The 21,448-nt window shown below is 43.0% G+C and overlaps 1 protein-coding gene across 2 annotated transcripts in view; it reads right to left on the bottom strand.

The window, feature by feature from the left end:
- The window catches only part of bmpr1aa (bone morphogenetic protein receptor, type IAa), a 41,907-nt gene extending 20,459 nt beyond the window's left edge, over positions 1-21,448 (bottom strand). Inside the window, exon 1 of one of the 2 annotated variants that reach the window (XM_018766290.2) lies at positions 21,131-21,448. The gene's annotated coding sequence lies outside the window, so the exon portion shown is untranslated. The remainder of the gene's footprint in view (positions 1-21,130) is intronic. The other variant, XM_018766291.2, reaches the window with a different exon arrangement.

Genomic DNA, 21,448 nt, shown 5'->3' with positions numbered 1-21,448 from the left:
AGGAATATTAATCATCTTTCGCTATATTACCTTCTGAAGTGCATTACTGCTGAAGCGTTCCCACTAATCATATCTTTCCCCTACAATATTTGAGCAAACCAGTCAAGGTGAAACATTTGGCATGTAAAAGCTCAAACCACTGAACTACGCTGCCTTAATGCATCTCTGATTAAACAACTATAACGAAGTGAAAAGACCAAAACACGTGTGTTTAAGAGTATTTTGGCAGCTTATCACCAGCGCTGTTATGTTTTGCAGCAAGGGGCCCTGCGTGGTGCCAGCTACGGCGCCACACTGTTCCCTGGAGGGGCAGGAGGGGCTCATGTGGAGTTTGTTTTCCATTACCTGCTCACACATTCCAGGCACTGAGCTGATAAACAACACAGGCCCTTATCATGCCTTCCATTCTCCATTCCCGACTGCTACTCCCCAAGGACCGAGGAGGGTGGCTTTCCACAATCCGCCATGTAGGAACAACCCCCCTGCTCAAAACCCCCATCGGCTTCAACAGGCAGAGGCAGGAAATACAAGATCTCGTGAGTCAGAAACTCTAATCTAAGCGAGTTACTCAAACAAGTGACTTATCAGTGGCGAATTTGACACGAGTGTGGAAAGCGTAAGGTCCGGAGGTTCTAGAGGCTATCTGCACCGAATCAGGGCTTGGGCTTCTGCAGAAAAAGGAGCTATTTGGTGGAAAAAGAAATAATAGGTTGAAACAGCCTTTGCTAAATCAGATATGAAGGAACAGCGGTGCCGAATCATTTACATTTTTGTGATCAATTGCGTCTGTACATATAGACAAAAATGAACAGCAAAAAAGGACTAAAAGATTTTAAATTCCTTTAATTTCTTAACCCAGTCTTCTTGGACCGTGATGACACTTTTAAATCATCCTAAATTTAATTTGTACACCTAAAGAACCAGATACACTGTGCTCAAGAGTTGAAAGGTTATTCACAGCTCTTAAGCACTTGATCTTCCCCCAGTGCGGCAACTGTGACACGTTGGTAATTTTCCTGTGAAAATGTCAAACATCACAGTGGAAAAATGTTCAGAGTGTAGTAAGTACGTAAATAAATAAATCCATAAGTGAGGCCTGCAATCGTTTTTACTAGCCTGGGCAGGGAGCCACGGACGGAGACTCACCGGTGCACGTAAATACTCAAATTCCAGTTTAATGGAGGACAATTCATACTGCTGAGAGCTGAGGAATGAGTGCTAAAAGAACACACAGTGTTACCAGTGTTAAAATTATCCACGTGTAGAGTCGGGAAGCCGTGCCATTGCTCTGTATGGAACTGACACAGAATTACACCAATGAGCAGTATCCACTTTAATACTGATGTATGGATGAGTGACCCAGTGTAAGTAGTGTATCTAGCAGTGTAAAAGTCACCTTGGTGAATAAGGTGTGTGGGCTGATAACACTACATAGAGTTCACTGAAGTCGCTTTGGAGAAAAGTGTCTCCTAAATAAATATTTTACATTTACGTTTATTCATTTAGCAGACGCTTTGGTCCAAAACGACGTACATCTCAGCAAAAGTACACACACACACACACACACACATTTTCAGAACCGCTTGTCCCATACAGGGTCACGGGGAACCGGAGCCTACCCAGTAACACAGGGCGTAAGGCCAGAGGGGGAGGGGACACACCCAGGACAGGATGCCAGTCCGTCGCAAGGCACCCCAAGCGGGATTCGAACCCCAGACCCACCGGAGAGCAGGACTGTGGTCCAACCCACTGCGCCACCGCACCCCTAGCAAAAGTACAATTTATGCATAAATAAATGTAAACGTAAATGTACATAGTTCATTGGAAGTCACCTTCGAGAAAAGTGTCTGCTAAATTAATAAATGTAACACCACTACTCAGTAAATAAAGTAAACATTCACAAAAAGTATTAAATGAGCTTTGTTTCCTACTGTACCGCTTTGTACATCAGGAAGCACTTTATTTCAACACAAAGGGTCAAGAACTACAGAGCAAAATAATGTGTAGTGCAGTATATGGTTGTCATGATTACTCGATTAATTTCGAGTACCCGGTTTAAAAAAAAATCCTCGAGTACAATTTGCCGTGTCAAGTACTCGGCAAAATGGCGGAAAGGCGGCGGTGCACGCAGTTTTAAACACGAGACCGAACATGATATATGTATGATATATTTGCATCATAAAGAGTTACCACTTAAACACCTGTCAGAGAGCACAATTTAATGGAATGTAGATGATGCTGAACTCTGATGAAATGTGAAGTTAAGGCATGACTATATCCATGTTTGAAAATGTTCACATTACTTTTCATCGCGATTTCATAACTCATAAACTCCCGCTTGGGATAGCATGTTTGATGGTTACTAATCACACAAATCAAGGAATTATAACCCTTACAAAAATTAACCATGGCTTTATTTTCAATTTTGAAATGCAAAGCATGATATGTTATTGTTCACTTGATTCTATTTTTATTGTGACTAAAAAATTACTCGAGTACTCGCCACAATTATTGTCCGATTACTCGATTACCAAAATAATCGATAGTGACAGCCCTAGTGCAGTGCGAGATTTTAAATCCCGTTAACGTGACTAACTTTGGTCTACGGAGTCGAAGGAACACGGCACTATACACAGGTGGAAGACAAAACCAAATCTTCAAACAATTAAGCAGACTAAGCCCAAAAAATACTGGGGCGCAGTATTCTAAAAACTGTAAAATTAACAACGTATAGTTTCTTCTTTGTTTATTGCATATTTCAATTAAGAAAATTCTAAACCAACGCCAAGACTAACAGCAGTTGGGTCACAAGTCATGCAACATTCCTCCTTTCAAACCACACTATGGTAGCCATCATACAGGCAACTAAAAGTACACTTACATCCAACAAATTTTTTTTTTTTTTTTTTTTAAATTAGAAAAACCAAAAGCCTCAATAGCCTACAATAAAACCACACAACACCAAAAATATCCAAAATGGAAATACAAATAAAAATAAGCAGTGCAGTCGTGTTTATTTGGCAGTGATGACTAAAGGGCAGAAATTAAAAGAATTTTATAGATTTTGTGCCCCAAGTAGCCACATATTAAAGCACCACTTGCCTTTACTTAGGAGCTATGGAATATTTACTTTGGGGGGGGGAAAAAAAAAAAAAAAAAAAAAAAAAGACAAATTCAGAGCAGACGGGATGCCTTTTTAAATGTGGTCAGGAAACACTTTTAGGAGCTGTTAGCAATGTGTTGAGCTACTAAACAGCTTGTTTTGCTGTTAAGCAGCATTAAGGTTTTTCAGTCCATATAATTGGAATGCTTCTTGTGGCAATGGCACCCCAAAGGACCCCTTTAGCAACTTTCCCCCAGATATCACTTCCACCAAGAAGGGAAAGGAATGGTCTTGGTTTCTGGATCCCACTGTATTGAAGGCTGCCCGCAAAAACCTTCCTCCCACATTGCTCTCTTCCACTCAGGACCAGGATTCCGAGCTCAGTGCTACACAACACTAAAAATGAAGTGAGGAGAACGATGCTTAAGGAACTGGACTTCTGAACTGAGGGTTGTTAGTTCAAGCCCCAAGAGAGCCCTGCTGCCTGAGCAAGGTACTTATTAAAACTGCTTCAATTTGAAAAAGAAAAACTCCAGCTACACAAATAGTTTAAAGATATGAAAGTCAGAGGGTGCCAGGAAAAAGCAGCAAATGCCAACGGTGACGGGTAGCACCAATGACATCATGTGTGTATGTGGGTGTTTGTACGAACGAGAGAGTAACACACAAATCCCAGTTAGCTGCAGCCAGCACGGGGAGGCTGGCTGGGCACACTGGAAAATTTCAGAGCTGCCCACAGGCCAAGTCTTGTTTAAAGTCTGGCACGTAAAGCAGTTTCGTTCGGCCTAACATCCTCTGCAAACATATGGCTGCAATTTACTAAAATAAGCTGCCCCGCTCCGTTTGAAGGTCTGTCGGCCAGAGCGCGTTTGCGTCTTCCAGTTCCCTTTTCACAAAGGCGAAGACAAATGAAAGTAATTCTTCAGTTAATTAACAGATTACGCTCCCCTCCACTTCGCCCTCGTGAGCAACGTGCAGAATTAAGAAGAGTGATGTGTGAGGTTCAGACTTTCGTACTTCAGACGGTTTGTAAAAAGAGTGCTTTAAACATCTTGATTGTCCGGGCAATTCATCAAGTGGTCAGACAGCGCAAAACGGCCCAATCAGACAGTACAATTATGAGACAGGAAACCTACTGATTGCTCAGGTCTGTATGCAGGCAGGGGTGAAGGGTTAATCTCTGCAGGGCAAAGGTACTTAATTTTTGTTTTTCCAAGCTCAATCCCTACAGCAGAAGAACCTGAAAAAAGTGAACACACACACACACACACACACACACACACGTAGGTCCACCTCTGTGTGCACTTAACCAATTCCCTGCAAAAAAAAAATATCAATGCTGCATCTTGTAAGGCAGAAAACTAGCCCTTTTCAGCCTAAATACCCGATCAAATAACAGCACCGTTCTTTCCCCTAAGAAAGGGCACCGAAGCAACATTACAGCACAGAAACCGAACGCACGCTCACATGGTTTTCGTACTTTTGCAATTTCGAAAGTTTCAGCGTGGCGACGTGCGGGTTCGACAAGTATTATGACCTACCGTGTAACGTCGTATATGGGGACACAAAAATAGATTTCGGGTGAAAATAGAAGGCATCTGCCTAAATTACTGACACTAAACACAAGACTGACATCACTACTACTCTACACACTTCCAAAAGCCACCAACATAGAACTGGGACTTGTTTTTATACTCTCCACACAGTGCTTGTGTCCAGACCACACTCTCGGTACTGCAGCCAATATCAGTATTATGAGAGAACACCCTTTTTAGCTACCAGTATATTTGCCTGCGGTGTTGAGATTGGGAGGCGGTTCTTGGTGGTGGCGGTTGGAGTATGAGCTACAGTCTGGGTTGGGGGGTGGGGGGGGGGGGGCAAAGAAGGCAGAGCAAAGACACCCGACCACCCTGGGGAGCTCAGACTGGAACAGCACAAGACGACCTGCACAGAACGCCAGTACTAACACTAAACGTGTTGCCTCCAAGAGTTGCTAGCATCACGGCCGGACCTTGTGCAACTTTGGCGTGGAGGAGTAGGAGGCCAGCCTGGCGCCACAGAAAACTAGCAGGGGGAAGAAACGAAGGGGTTTCAGTTTAAACAAGATGTCAGGAAACTGCACAAAATTACTCGCGTTCATAATTCTGTCTCAGCTGCGCGCAAAACCAACTTCATTATTTCCCAATTTGCATATTTCTGTGATCCAGATCTAAGACCTCCTTGATTGTTATATTAGGCTGAAACTCGGCTGCCGATATACAAGTTTAGAAGAGCTTCCTAACTGGGTCGTAGACGAAACATGAAAACAAAGCTTTCAGCTTTTTTTTTTTTTAAAAGATATCCAAAGTAAATAGTTTCTAGTTATTGTACCACTTTCAAAAGTATCTGTACCTATTTGAAAATAATTTTTATAATGGTATATAGTTTAGTAGAAAAGATGTCACTTTCATACAAAGCACTAGCTTTAATTTTTATTTCCCTGATTACTAGTTAACAAGGCAAAACAAAACTAGCTATTTTAAGACAAACCCCATTTCTGCATGTCAATTCAGAGCTAAACAAACACAAAGAGCTACTAGTACAGAGGTCCTTAACCTTTTCTAGGCCAGAGACCCCTTTATTAGATGAAAGCTAAGGAATCTTCCTAGAAAAAGGCCATTAAATAAATTCAGAGGAAAACTTAGTACTGAACTTATTTCACTGAAACTTAATTACTTTTGCAAGAAATTAAATGCGAATGGCATCTATTTTGAACTTTTTCTGTAAGTGATATCAACGTTTTTTTCTTCCAAAGGAAGCTTGTGCTTTACAGACTCCCTGAAGCTCATCCATGATCCACAAACCCCAGTTTAAGAACCCCTCCAGTAACTGGTGTGAACATATTTACATTAATTCATTTAGTTGATGTTTTTCTGCAAAGCAAATTACAATGTTAAGCTACCTAGAATTATTTACTTATTTATACACCGTGGGTAATTTTTACTGGAGCAATTTAGGGCTCCAGTGCCCTTACAACAGGGTACCACAGCAGGAAGTGGGATTCAAACATGAGAACTTCATGCCCAAAAGGCTGCAAGTCCACACCACCTGCTGTCCCATACTTCAATGTAGGGTTTTGGGTGAGTACTTAGAACCAATCAGAGAGGATGGGAGATGTCTGTAGAACAGCAGCACATCACAGAGGCTGCTGACCAGCCACCAAGCCAAGCCCTGTAGTCTTGTTTGGGAAGGACTGCACACCAATCCTAAAGGCTCTCTCAACTTTCAAACGCAGAGCATTAGCTTGGTTTGGCTGGTGCTCGAGATGTGAGGCAGAGCTGACTGCTTGTTGGTTAGAACGCTATGAGACAAGAGTGTGCTGTAGGATGCATCCTGCAAAGAATAGTGAACCCTGAATATCCTGTATAAGACACCTTCTCTATTCAAAAGCACAGCAGCCAACTGCAGATGATCACATTGACTGTCAAGTCTACAAATGCAACTAATCACCCCTTAAACCATAATCAATAGTTTGTTGCTCCACAGCAATGAGACAGAAGAACAGCAGACACTACAATGGACAACACACATTTATCGTTTATCAGGTAATCAGAGCAAGTACCTTCAGACAAGAAAGAGACAGAATACTGTATGTCACCGGGTTAAATATATAATGTGTGTGTGTGTGTGTGTGTGTGTGTGACTAGCAGTCTAAAGTGAATAGGCACAGAGTGCTTGTGTGAAATGTTTAGATTATGAACTGAAGATACATACTGTGTCTGTTTATTTTCAGTTGTATATTCACAGATATTTTCAAAATATGTTCTTGGCAGAATGAACGTGACGTGCATTTCCGTGCCCAGTTATTAGTTGACCATAAAACACACTACAGTTAGCAATGTGGAACCAGATTAACAAACTATACATTTATTTTTATTCATTTAGTTTTCCCCAAAGAAACTGACAGTGACAGCTAGTCTTCTTGACAATTGGTTATTAATAACAAGATGAACACTAAATACATTTATTTGTTAAAATCAGATGGGAATTAGCATTTAATCAGCACCTCAAAATTAAAGTTTTTTCTTTATTATAGCCATTTCCTAGACTTTTACAAAGCCTACCTAGTAAATAAATCAAGGTATTACTATGCTTTCAACAGTAGTAAATAGGTAATTAATAAACCTGAAAGCAGCCATATACTGACCAACATCACACATGAGATGATTATTAGATGAAATGGTCAGCAATCAGAATTTAAGGAGGTTGTTTTAAGTATGGAGGCGCAGTGGGTTGGACCGGGTCCTGCTCTTCAGTGGGTCTGCGGTTCGAGTCCCGCTTGGGGTGCCTTGCGACGGACTGGCGTCCTGTCCTGGGTGTGTCCCCTCCCCCTCCGGCCTTACGCCCTGTATTACCAGGTAGGCTCCGGTTCCCCGTGACCCTGTATGGGACAAGCGGTTCTGAAAATGTGTGTGTGTGTGTGTGTGTTTTAAGTATGTGTTTTTATTTTCAGTCATTTTGGACAGACCTGGGATAGGGCTTTGCCCAAAGCAACTATGCACTGGACAAGAGGTTGAGGAACATTAGAAAACCAATTAGGAAAAAAATGGGAAATGAAAAAACTAACCACAGTAAGACATTATGTTGGAGCAAAGGTGATCCCCCCCCCCCGAACTTCCCACTCGCAAGAAGGCCTTTCAGAAGAGTCTGGAATTGTGCAGTAATGCACCCACATCTACCCTGAAGTGGGAATGAACTCAGCCTGAATGAAAACCAGGATCTGAGCAACGTACACAGTTAAGTAGGTAAAATGTGTCCTCTGTGACACTGCAGCAGTGCTATCGCTTAGTGCTGGCTATAGCGCCACATACAAACATTTTTTCGATTGCTGAGCTCAACTAAAGTAGTATGACATCTGTTTGGGGAACAAGCTGCGTGTAGGTGTCGGATGTTGGTATGAGTTTTCATTGGCAAACCAAAGTTGTTCTGTTTTAACAAAGTTGCTGGAGGCATGCAAATACAACGTTTTCTTTTGATTTGCCCGGCTAAACAACCAAATAAATTACATTTTTTTATTAAACCAAAAAATTTGTAAAACTAAACAAGGTACGTAATGAAATCATTCAAAAATGTGTTTAGAACAAGAGCACTGGTACAAAAAAATTAAAGCCCAGTCGAAGCAGAGAAAATTAAAGCAAGTTTTACTATAATTATTAATTTAAGCAGAAATACAATCAGTTGCTTTGCTATTTTTGTTTTTATCTGCCATTCATCCATGCTCAACTTATGAGCGCAGATTTCATGCTGTAAAGCATATAGAACAGAATCTCACCATCTGCTTAACAGGCCATAAACTTGGGGCATGAAAGTTTTAAATGGAGCTCACTACATAAACAAAGGTTACTGCACTGCAGTCTGAGTTGTTGTTCTGGAAACATCTGCTCTACAGAGAGGCCCAGGAAGCCAGCCTGGACCTCACAAAGGTGATGAAGAGCTAGGCAGCAGCCAACGTCTCCGTCTGCCTGCGTGTCACACCATGCAGGGAAACGCCCAAGAAGCAGACAGCTCGGCAAGGTCTCTGGCTGGGGACCGCTGGCCGGATTTCTGTCCTGGCTAGGACCTAGCTTTAAAACTCTGCCGGAGAGCCTAAATGGCAGGGCAGTGGCCAGAGGTGTTCCAAATGCAAGTGTGTTTGATCGGTGGCCCCATGTGACCAGCAGTCCCATGTGATTATGACCGAGGTTGCCCTTGCCAGCTCCAACCCCTCCCTGCATGTGGGGGAATGCAGCACAAATTACCCACAAGCTGCAGCTGGGAGCTGAGTGGAGCAGCAAGGCCTGGACTGGAACCAACTTCCAGGCCAGTGGCCCTGTTTCACTCACACAGGAGCCATTCTTCAGCAAATATCATGTAGAACATCTTAAAAGAAGTCAAAGACCCTTAGACGTGTATCAGTGTGGGTTCCCAACTTCCACCAGAACAAGCTTACCTACACACACATACAGAACACAGCCAAAGTGCTCCAGAAAAGTTGACTGTTTCTGGGCATGAGACCTCATCAGACATTTTTAGCAATGTGTCTGATTAGTCCTTCAGAAATACATACCAAATTTGGTATACGACACCAAATTGCCATCTTGGGCAGGACACAAGCGCAGTTTTGTATGTCGCTGTGGTTACTGAAGCCCAGTAGACATCAAGAGTCACACCCTATTGATAGAAAAATGCTATTTAATCTCATCACTTACAGCTAAAAAAGAGGTTTCAAGCACTGAGCTGGATGCAGAGCCTTTCAAGTGGCCATCATGTATTATGGAAAAGAAATTACTAATGACATTTTAATCTCATCCTGAGGGCAATTTCAAATCCTGTTGTTAGAAATGTTGACACTGATGGATCAAAGATACTTAAAGAGGATGCATTATTCTGCAATCACTGCATGCAACCCTTCTGCCACTGCTATACTTACAAATCTGCAGCATAAACATTGTAAAACAGAAATACTACCAGAAGGCTGATCAACTTGGACAGCAGTATGTCAAGAGGCCTCTATACTTTTACAGAGGGGAAAAAAACAGCTCTGGCAGCTATACCATAAGTCAGTCGCTTATTTCTGCTAGGAAGACGATACAGGTTTCAGTAAAAACAAAACCAATATGTACTATAAGAAGCTGAAACGTGGAATAACACGACTTTTAAAGCAAATCAAGGGCTGCCTTAACACTTCAATGACTTCTTAAGCACTGGCACTTCAAGAACTCTAGATTACGTGCACCATAATTTTAGTTCACAGATAGAGAAATCATGTGTATTTTGACTCTGATGACAGATAAACACTGATGACTGTAAAATTAGTCCCAAAAAAAAGCATTTTATGTCCCCGCCTTTTTCCCCAGTGAGATTACTACAAATGCAACTAACGCTGAGATGACCAAAAGGGAATGCCTCTCGGGAATGAAGAGAAAACAGACAAATTGGAGAAAGCTGGCAAGGAGATAAAGATGAAAGCCCCTGGAGTTCCTTGGGTAAAGCACATGGCAGAGCCCGTTCAAAGGTGCAGCCCATAATTTCCACTGCAGTCACACTGTCTGCTTTTACAGCGCAGTGTGCACCCAGGAACACAGAGGTCAGAGCACTGTCGCTGCACATGGCAGGAGGCCAGCGTCCCATCAGAGCTGCCACAGCAGCAAACACCTGAGAGCATGACCAACGTGTTCTCTGCCCCTTCATCACACACATCCAGCACGCGCAGAGGATCGCTGGAAGAGGCAACTATAATACAATACATATACTTGGCTGCATATGCAGTAAGACTTGATCGGAGATCTGAACATAACGACTCACAGCCACTTCCTTCCTACATTCACCTGTATAGGAAATCCTGCCACTTGCACTTGCAAAAGTACAAATTTTCATCTTACTACAATATGTTCATCTGCTTCAAATGGCATAGTGTAACCAGCGTTCTTTACATATCAGTTCAACGCATGCCGAGTTGATGTAGAAATCCTGAAAACATGAAATCCTCATACCATTACCTGCTCGGTTACACTATTTAACAGAAAACACGGTAAAAACGTAGTCACAGATATAAAAGCTGAGCCTCGACTTGCGGGCACACATGAGGTGGAATGCGTGTAAGATCTGCCACACAGGAAGTGGAAATTGAGCATTTAGAGATTCCATCTCTGCAGTTAATTCCAGTGGGTTTAGTAAAGACAACACAATAGAGTGAGCATGTGTAAAAATGTGTTTGAGCATAGAGGAGCAAATAATGCCATCAAAGTGAACGATCACCCATGACTAATTGAAATTAAGGACCATAAAAGGGAAGGTTAGACCAGTTCAGAGACACTGTGTGGGAATAAGTGGAACCTCTGACAGTGCCCGCTTCAAGAATCACCTGGGGGGAGAAGCACAGCACAGCACAACTTCTGACAAGAGCAAGGTTGCTCACTACATTTGAGTGACAAAGCCTTATAGCCTACCTGTCAACTGACACCGTTTGAGGACACCTTGCCTCTGGAAGCAAGGAATTTGACACATTTCTCCCCGTGTCAATCTACTGCAGGCAACATACTCCTAACCACACAACAGGGTGGTGGGTGGGCATGCTGAAGGATAATCTCCACAGAGAACATTGCTGGACTTTACACTGTCACTTTTGCAACTAGAATTCACACTGATCCCTCGAAGTGCATCACTTGCATTGTCACTTGAATCTTTTTGGCTTTTTTTAAATTTTTTTTTAGGAAAATCTATTGCATCTCAGGGGGCGCAGTGGGTTGGACCGGGTCCTGCTCTCCGGTGGGTCTGGGGTTCGAGTCCCGCTTGGGGTGCCTTGCGATGGACTGGCGTCCCATCCTGGGTGTGTCCCCTCCCCCTCTGGCCTTACGCCCTGTGTTGCCGGGTAGGCTCCGGTTCCCCACGACCCTGTATGGGACAAGCGGTTCAGGAAATGTGTGCGTGTGCGTGTATTGCATCTCATGTCATCTAAAGTGTGTGGAGAAGCATTCGAGTAAGAATTTGTACACGGTACTTGTACTTATGACAAACCTTGAATTGAATTGTTTGCTAAGTACTTGTGAAAGAAATCAAATGACAAACTGCACAGAGAAAAACAAACTTGGCATATTTGAAATGACCGACAGCAATGTTGCACCTGAAAGCTGCACTGAACAACCAACAGTGTAAAGGAGAAGAACACCTGTCATACAAGAACTCTGTACCATAGAGGTGTACAAGGTGTGTAACATCCTACCGACTTCAACGGGAATAGACTGTGATTAACATTTCTCTAATGTCTCTCTGAACAGCAGCTCCTGTGCATTTGAACAGAAATGCAATGTGTCCCCATTCTGTGGATCTGTGATAGGGTCCCCCGTTTCAGAAGCAGTACCTCAACCACATGTCTAACTGGAATGGGGGAACTTGGTTTCCATTTCTGTTGCATAGTCATAATGGTTGCTTAAAATTACATCAGGGATCAACTGAAGTTAAAAAGCTTCACTGTTTTCATTCTGTAGGAGGCAATTATATTTAATATTGCCATCCCTGATGAAGTGAATGATTGTTAATTAGTACTGCACGAGATGTGCAGGCTGATGTGGCCGGAATGGAACCAGAGTCTCATAAGCAGACGAGCCTAAAGAACCAGCTGTAAGACATAACATACACGGGACAGCGTACTTCTCCATGGAGCCACCGCACACCGCAATGCAAAATAAATGTGAGCGTTTCTAACCGGAAGATGTGAGCATTGTGTGTGGGAGTGTGTTTGAAGGATAGCTGGGGGTTGTTCCTCAGAGCATCCATACCACAAATCTCCAGGGAGCATGGGTCTGCACTGCCCAGGCTTTCAAACCACCGCTTAGTCACGTCTGGCTCGTCCCAAGAGACACTGAGGCTTGGGGGGGGGGGGGGGGGGGGCACGACACACACGACAATAGTTCAATGCATATTTTCATCTTAGGAGTTCAAGGACTGCATTTTTTAATTAACCAAGCTTTAATCTCCTAAATGAGGTATTACGTAGTGGTTCTGGGACTTAATCATTTTGGATCAATGAACATTTAACCCTTTGTGACACTCACAAATTAGACTGATCTTAAGGGGATGGGGGGAGGTTAAGATACATTGGGGCACTCAGACTGCCACCAGCATTATCAGAACAAGGGCTGAGAAGTATAAATACGGCATGTATTAGGTTTTTCTGGGAAACACAGCCACTACGTCTTACCTAATGCAACCCAAAAATTCACCTAAACAATATACTGACACTGCAGATATCCAACACACATTTCCTATAAATGTGCAAATGTATGTAAGGGTTTCTTGCCCATAGTTTATAAGGATTTATTTGGCAAAAATATCTTGCATACACAGTGTGTTACAGCTTGCAACCACCGCATACCAGTGACACATTGGCAAACTCAGAGCAGCACACCCAGATCTAATCCTCACAGCCAGGCAAGAAGCCAGACACCAGATCAATCGCTCCCCGGTCCATGGCGTTAACATCGAAAAGATCCACGAAGCTTTCAAGCCTCACCTTCACCACTGCACTAGATCCAGAGTTACCGACCGGCACGATTTCTTCCAGCCAAGCAGTTAGCAAAACAGACAACTCATCGTAGGCAAACACGCTTCTTATACACAATGTATGACAGGCTAATGCCGCTATTTGTTCCTATTGACACACAAGTCAGTGTTGGATTATACAAACAACCCTGTGAGAACCACCCATGACAAAGTGTTCTAATCCTTGTGTAAATGAACGGTCATACATAGTGCCGGATGTATAAGGTCTTTAAGTGGAGTCTGACTACAGGTGAATAAGCGATGCACCCCATTATAGGTTGTATGTCGAGTCATGTCAGCAGGGTTGAGTCAGTGACAGCAGGGGAACGTTGGACTGGTCCCAGAAAGAATGGCTGAATCGACAATGTGTAAAAGAACCCGTTCCCTACACTTCCACATAGTAATCATTCAGCACATCATAATTAAAGATATCATGTATAATGTTTAACTGTCACTTGCATTATGAAGAAACAACTGCAACTTTAATGTGCTTAAAAATCCAAATTTAATCTTGTAAATAAATAAATTTACCACATTTATTCATCAGTACATAAAAACTATCCATCACCACAATCAGTTAATTACAAAAAGTTGAAAAATACATCCAAAAAGCCTTAAAAAATGCACAAAAAAATTTTAAAAAATGCAAAACCTCAGCAAATCAAACCAGGAAAAACTAATACCTGCCTTTCAGTTTGGTGACAGACAAAAGCACAATACAGTGCAAGTCCATTTCTGTAGTTGCCTTTTTTCCCCCCTCCAACTTAAAACTCTATAATGCTGTAAAGGTGTGGCATTTATTGGAGATGTTATGGCTTTGACACTCTACTGAAAGGAACAGCTGTTTGGCTTCAAGGACTGACCCAAATAATCTTTTGGTGAAAAGGTGCTGTCACATGCTGCCATTACTGTAATATCAGGATATTTTTGTCAGTGTATATCACTGCTTGCAACGTTGCCTTTAAATGTCACTTGGATGCATGGCTTTCCAGTTAATATTCAGCCTTCTACCTTTACGATACGACTACAAAGACAGTAAAGATGAATGAAACTGCATGATGTCACCCATAATCTGTCCCACCTTTCTTCAGATAAGGTAGAGTTCAATGATTCATTAGATTAGCCACAATGCCAGAACAAACTTGGAAGGTCAATTGCAGGAACAAGACTACTGCTTGCTATTGATTTATCTCATTACCCAACACCCCTATACCCCTCTGTTTAGTTTGCATGGTCATAGAAAGAGCAGCATTAATGTTTACATTTACATGTATTTATTTAGCAGACACTTTTGCCCAAAGCAACTTTCAATGAACTCTATGTACTGTTATGAGCCCACACACCGTATTCACCAAGGCCACTTAACACTGCTAGATACACTACTTACACTGGGTCACTCATCTATATCTATCTATAATGTGAAAGAGCATGTTAATTACAGACATGACAATATGATAAACAAACTGCTTTATACGACATGCTAGCCATGAAGCAATGTCAAATCCATGTGCCCTTCAAGCTGCCTCAAAACAGTTCTGAAGCCATAAAGCTAGATAAAGACTAACATTCCTGACGTAGAAGCATCTCCTGGAAACTACTGGTTACTGGTGCCGAGAGCAGAGCTCCCTAACTCTTAAAGGATAAGAGCTGATCGTTTTACACAACTGAGAAACAAGTAACTCACAGCTACACTAAGAATGCTGAAATTCCATCTCACTTCTCCACCTTTGCGGAACAGTCCAGATTTTCAGACTTTTTAGAAATAGTGCAGCAGTCAACTATTTGGGTCCAAAGGCATCAGTTCTGACCACTATGCTACCAACTGCCCCTGGCCATAAACATAACAGTTCTCTCCAGAGTTTTAGAATAGGCATTCAAAAGAGAGGAAGGTATTTGAGTCTAAAGATGCAGTGATAAAATCCATCTCATTAAAACCTTTAGTTCTCAAGTCACATTATTAATATCCACGAAATTCCCTGATGTTTTATACATGAATACAATAAAAAGATAACTACAATCTTTCAATTTTAAGATATGTATCCTCAGAGCAGTCAGTGTTTATTCATGTTTGGCACCAATTTCCTACTTATTCAAAGCTGACTGCAGCTATACTTTTAAGGATGGAGGTGGGCAAGACCATCTTGGAAACTTTGTCCTATTTACATGTATTTCTAACTGCATTGAATACATCTGACCCCAGTCAGCCCCACATCCAATCACACCTCCAGAGACAGACTGCATATTTGTGTTTCAAACTGGTCCCTACATATCTGAGGTTCAATTTGACCAAACTGCAGTGAGATTTCCGTGATCCCCTCCAGCCCCCGAAAACTGTCCATTCCACAAGACCTGGAGACCTAGGAGGGGCTGGAAAAGAAAAGAGAGCATGGTGTGATTGCGTGCACCAGAGCGCAGCCACGCTGGCTCCTAACTGGGGGTTCAGAGCAGACAGGAACGCAGAACCTGAAATCTGATACAGACCCCCCCACCCCCAACACTCCTCCTCAACCCACCAGAGAGACTCCCAAGGCAACTCAATCTCCCACCCCTCCCTATTCCATGTCTGAAACAGAAACATTTCTCAAGGCTTTCAGGGATGATTGCTGCAGATGGGGAGAAAATAAGACTCCTTTAAAAAAGCAGTCTACAAAAACAAATGCTGCATGGCCCTTTGGATGAGGCAGTGGTTCACTCCTGTGTAAACCCCCACCTTTCTCCAAGTGTCCTTCACATTGCCATGGTGCCATCCTCATTCTGTGATGGACCAGAGGGTGCAATCTGCTGCTGTTCTGAACAGATCAGGCAGATGCAGATCTGATGGCCCTTCAACATAAAGAACCTATTAAGTAGCTTGTGCAGGACAACCTTTTTTGCACGTTCCATTAACATTTAAAAATTGTGTGGAATCACGTGGCACTTAAAAATTCATACTAAATGTTTACATTTTTTGTATAACAAGTTTTAAAGTTTCCTGTAATTGAGTCTTGCTCCATCACCATCAAAAACAAGCTGTCACAGCTTCTTATTAAACAGATAAAGCTTGAAACTAGAGCTAAATTGTAGTAATTTAATTTCACATGCTAAGACAGTCCTTAATTATTCATAAGTAAATAATTATCCAAAAACTAAAAATACAAGAAAATCACACTTAGTAAATATGCAACCATGTACCATGCAAAGGGAGGAAAGCAAAATTCTAAACCCAAAGATTTTTAATACAATCTTTGTTTGAATCCTTGGGCTCTTGCTACGTGGAAAAGTTTCAAGTAATGCAATACCATTTCCTAGTCGTTAAATGTAGACCGATCTGCTGGTGTTTCAGTCGTTCAGTGCCAAACCCCTATAGCAGCTTTTAAAGGACAGTAAAATGTTAATCGGGGCAATCAGCTCACTGTGATCCCTCTGTGGCCCTCAGGGAAGGGGACATAGCATTCCTGTGGGTACATATGGGTAGTGTTACAGAAGATGCTGAGATGTTTATAAAAGCACATCTACAAAAATCTTTGACCAGCTTTCACTCTTTGCAGTGTCTGTGCTCGTGGAATCCATACTGGCATCCACCGCACAAATCTGACAACTTCATCTTTATGCAAATAATCTGCACGACCATGTTATGCATGAACCTTCAGCTCAAGATGAGGGATAACTGATGCACCTTCTTTAACTGGAGTCCTAGCAATGGCATCATGTGATGTGCAGCTGGAATGCTTTTAGGCCAATTACACACTGAAGCATTAAGTCAATAGTTTTTAACATTTAATAAAATAGTCCATTATAAAAGAGCGAATTTAAGCAGTGGCTAAAGCTTCAGTAGCAGGTCCTTACTCCTCACGGGAGCCTGGTTGCTGAAAATAAAAGAGCCTGTGTGACTGGAAGCAGCTTACCCTGACCTCAGGGTCAGCTGCAGCATACACAGCACATTAAGAAATGTTTCCATAGTGAGAAGCAAAAGCAAAGTTACCTTTTCACCATGTCTGAATCAGTTATACAGGACTACCTGTTCATATGGTAGCTGCTACAGATTGACATCCTAACATCTAGTACAGTCCCAAACTTTCTAATTTTTGAGTAAAAGGCTTTTCAAAAGGAACTTTTCCAATAAGCACATCAATATCGATACCAATTCAAATTGCCCGCTAATGCATCACTTGATGCGTTGACAGATGTTCATCACACACAGCTGCCTTGAAGTTTTAAAAAGAGCTAAGAAGGTGAATAAGCTGTAGAAGATCCCGTGGCTTCTACATTATCAGTTTTGAACTGTAAACAAGGTGCTGCTTCGCCGTCATCCGCCATGTAAAACCTCCAGCTCCGAGCTGATAAAGAGTTGTCTACAATTCAAGGTAGATGGCATACAACATACACTGTGAAATTTTTTGCAATTATGAATTTATTTCTTCTTTTTAGGCTTGTACTGGGTTTTAGTGAACTGCATGATAGGTAGGGTAAGAGAAGAGATCAGGGAGCTACAGGTGAGCACAAACACCCTGGTCTAGCTCTTTATTGGGCTTTTTTATTTACGCTGTTTTGTAAACAATCCTGCCAGGGGACTTCAAAATGCCTAGGCATGTGCACAAGCCTTCCCGGCTCACCAGAGGGAGCAAGAATCATCCTCCCGATCTGCTGAATGGAAGGGAGACCGTGTGTACTTAAAAAAGAAAAAAAACCCCTCTGTTGCCTTCCACCCCGCAAAGCCGTCAGGGTTATTGACATTTACATTTGCTCATATAGCGGATGCTTTTGTCCCTAGCAACGTACCAAAACAAATGCAAATTTCACCACTAGAAAAGTTACAGATGCATACATGGGATTCTCGAAGTGCAGTCACTTAGTCAAATGCCACTGTTTCTGCCAGTGCACACTACAAGACTAGCTGCACACAGAATTGAGGAGGAACCCTAGCCCACTGCATGTCACACTTGACTAATGAACTTTGAATAATGAACCAACTCTCGGTCCCAAATAAGTCTGTAAATCGGGAACAAACTACCAAAACTGCTGTGTTTTTTGAATAAGGTTTAACCTGCATTGTTAAGAAGGGATAAGATTACACCCAGACCCCTAAGAGTGCCGCAAATCTTTTAGTATTCGCAGAATTTTGTAACAAATTGCAAACATGTGCATGACTAGAAACACTGAAATGGTGGGGGAAGAGACTCAAGCTCATGGGGAACTGTGACAACTATAATGCTTTCAGTACTGACCTTTCACAGGCATTGCATCTACGTTTACATTGCATCACTTTTCTCCCAAGTGACTTACAATGATTTACTCGTTTTAACACCTGGATAATTTTTTATTGCAGTAATTTAGGGAAAATAACATGCTCAATGGTATTACAGCAGCGGGTGACAGATTCAAACCTGTGACTTTTGAGTCTAGAGGCAGCAATTCTAACTGCTACACCACCTGCTGCTCACATGGATCTGTTTTTAAGAAGATATCTTTGATTGCCATCTAAGAGCAGAGATCCAGGATTCCATTTTCATAACACCTAGCACCCCCACTCCCACTCCCACCAACCCCCCCAGCCACCATCCTTCAGGGCAAAGTTTTGCACTGCCTTCAAATACTGCTGTTCTGTACATTAGGTCAATAAGGTGTTGGCCACGGTGATCAATCATGATCCTCCCAAGCACTGGTGGGCAGCACAGAACATTGCTGCCAAAAGAGACCCAAATAGTGAGACACAAAAGCTTAAACTGTGTGAAAGGAACCTCTCACTCAGCCACCACTAAGAGTAGTCACAGTAGGTCATAGCTTTGTGTTCAAGTACCTGGTCCAGGACTCTTCCAGGGCCTCTCATACCAATGCTTTTACATACTGGATTGTATTATTTTTGTAACTGAGAGGCCTGAGCAGGCCCAAAAATGTGCAGCTGTCTGGCATATGTTTAATGTCAGCCTTTATGTTTCATTTCCACCCCCCCCCCCAGTCCTACCAATGCCTTCTGCAAAGCTCCTGAAGTCCAGGCAGCTTCACATTCACCATTTCCATCTGGTTTCTGACCTCCTACTCCACCCCACTGCAACCACTCACTTCAGCACTGCCTGGAGCTCAGGCAGCTTTGTGAACTTCACAGTGAAGGGGCTGACTGGTCTCCAAAATTCAACTTCCATTCCCCCCCAACCCAAATTAAGACCAGCTTTCCACTTGGTACAGTGAAGAAAACAATATCACAAAAAAATATTGATAAGACTGATAATTTCACCCGCTGGGATATATAAAACAAACGAAGCTTTGTCCTAATAGCTTCTCATGGCCAGTAACCAGAAATATCTCATTCTAACTCATTCTAGAATCAGATCAGTGGAGGCTGTAGGGGGATGAAAAAGGGGGCCCCTGGACAAGTCCCTGACCCCAGGCCTCTCTTTGTGGAGTTTAGGGTGTCCGTATCGAGTACATGGGTTTGAACCAGGAGGTACAATTTCGCCCCAAGTTCCCCGAATAAATAAGAATGAGTTGAGAAATGAGAATAAATGGAGGACTTGTTTAAAAGAAATTGGACTGCCTGGAGGAAATGACCCATATCTGTCTTTCCAAAGAGAAAGATACACTGATAAGGTCATAATACACACAATTAGCATTGATTCAAATTACAGCAGATCACCGCTGTCCTTACCGAGTGCAACAGAACAGGGAACCCGCATGTACTTTCTACAGCATGGCTTTGCATATATGTGGCAATTATTACAAAATAAAAACGGAACAAGACGCTACGGAATAAGGAAACTAGACTTTTTCCGTCTGAGAAGCAAAATCACAAGAGCCAGAAAGTTGCAGGCACTAACAATTATGCCAGATGTCAATACAGAGAGAGAATTCCAACAATCCGAGACAGCTGGTAGCACAGCGGTCAGAGCTGCTGCCTTTGGCCCCAAAGATCACAGGTTCGATCTCTACCTCCAGCTGTCGTACTTTTGAAGAAAGTACTTACCCTAAAAATTACTTAGCCAGTAAAATTACCCAGCTGTTCAAAGAAGAAAATAGTTGTAAGTATCAACACTATGAGTTGCATTGGAGAAAACACACACGCGCTGGCTGAAACCGCTTGTCGTGAGCGGGGTCGCGGCAAACCGGAGCCTAACCAGGCAAGGGGCGCAAAGCCGAAGGAGGAGAGGACACACCCAGGATGGGACGCCTGTCCATCGCAAGGCATCCCAAGCGGGACTCGAACCCCAGACGCGCCAGAGAGCGGGACCCCGGCCGAGCCCGCCTCGCCTCCACATTGGAGAGAAGTGCGAGACAAATCAAATGTAATTTAAATACTATAAGACAGGTGGACTACAAAGGCAAACATGACCAAATCACTACAGTAAATATCGACTCACTGGCCACTTCACCTCCCAATGTACAGTGGGGTGCAGTGAGAAATACTGGTGCTGATAAGGAGACAAAGGAAAAGCTGCAGCAGTTTGGGGAGATTTGAAGGAATGTGTGGAAACACGACGATCAGTGGAAAAACAAGTGAAAAGTGCGGACGAGTCCAAGAAGAAAGGAGCCCCTAAGCGTGCAAGTGTTGTGACCCCAAACCCCACCCCCACGTCAGGGGTACAATTGAGTCCAATCAATGGGGTTCAACGGAGCCTATACGGATTTACAGCTGCGGAGCTGAACAAACACCAACTAAACACGAAATGCAGCAGAATAACTGCGAAGTCACAGCGACACACAGGGAGTTTGTACGCTGGGGCGGGAGTCAGACTGAAAACACTACCTCGGCCATTTAACACGAAAAACTGACGTGTTCAGTAAACACCACACACTTCGACTTCCCACACCGTCTCGTCACGACGAATACTATTTATTTATTATTTTTTTTAAATTCTGACGAAATTACTCAAAACTAGAGCGTTAACGAGTGGGCGGCTAGAGGGTTAGAAAAAAAAAAAGACCCAGAGAGAGAAACTTTTTTCGGGTAGAGAAAAAGACGAGGGTCGAGACCCGCAACCGAATCGTCATTTTTACCTCAGAGAGAGAGGCTCTCTGCTGCTCCTCGCGCAGGACAGGAGTGTGATCAACGGGAAAAGTCCCCTCCGCAGATCTCGTCGACGCGCGCGTGTCGTCGTCTCACACAACGCTGCGGAAAAGCTGTAATTCCCGGGTTTTAGCTCCTTTGCTTGTGACTTACGCTGCAGAACCTCGTCGACCCCTGTGTGTCCGTCGGTCGCCCTCTCTCTCTCTTTCGCGTTCGCTCTTACTCTCCGTGTCTCTCAGAGCGGCGCATTCCAGCCTTGCGCGGAGCGACACCATCCCCGCCGAGTCCTCCAATCACTGCAGCGCGGC

The sequence above is a fragment of the Scleropages formosus genome, chromosome 8 (genome assembly GCF_900964775.1).
Source record: "Scleropages formosus chromosome 8, fSclFor1.1, whole genome shotgun sequence".
NCBI classification, from domain to species: Eukaryota; Metazoa; Chordata; class Actinopteri; order Osteoglossiformes; family Osteoglossidae; genus Scleropages; species Scleropages formosus.
The sequence above is the reverse complement of the archived record's forward strand: the minus strand, read 5'-3'. Positions and strand labels throughout refer to the sequence as shown.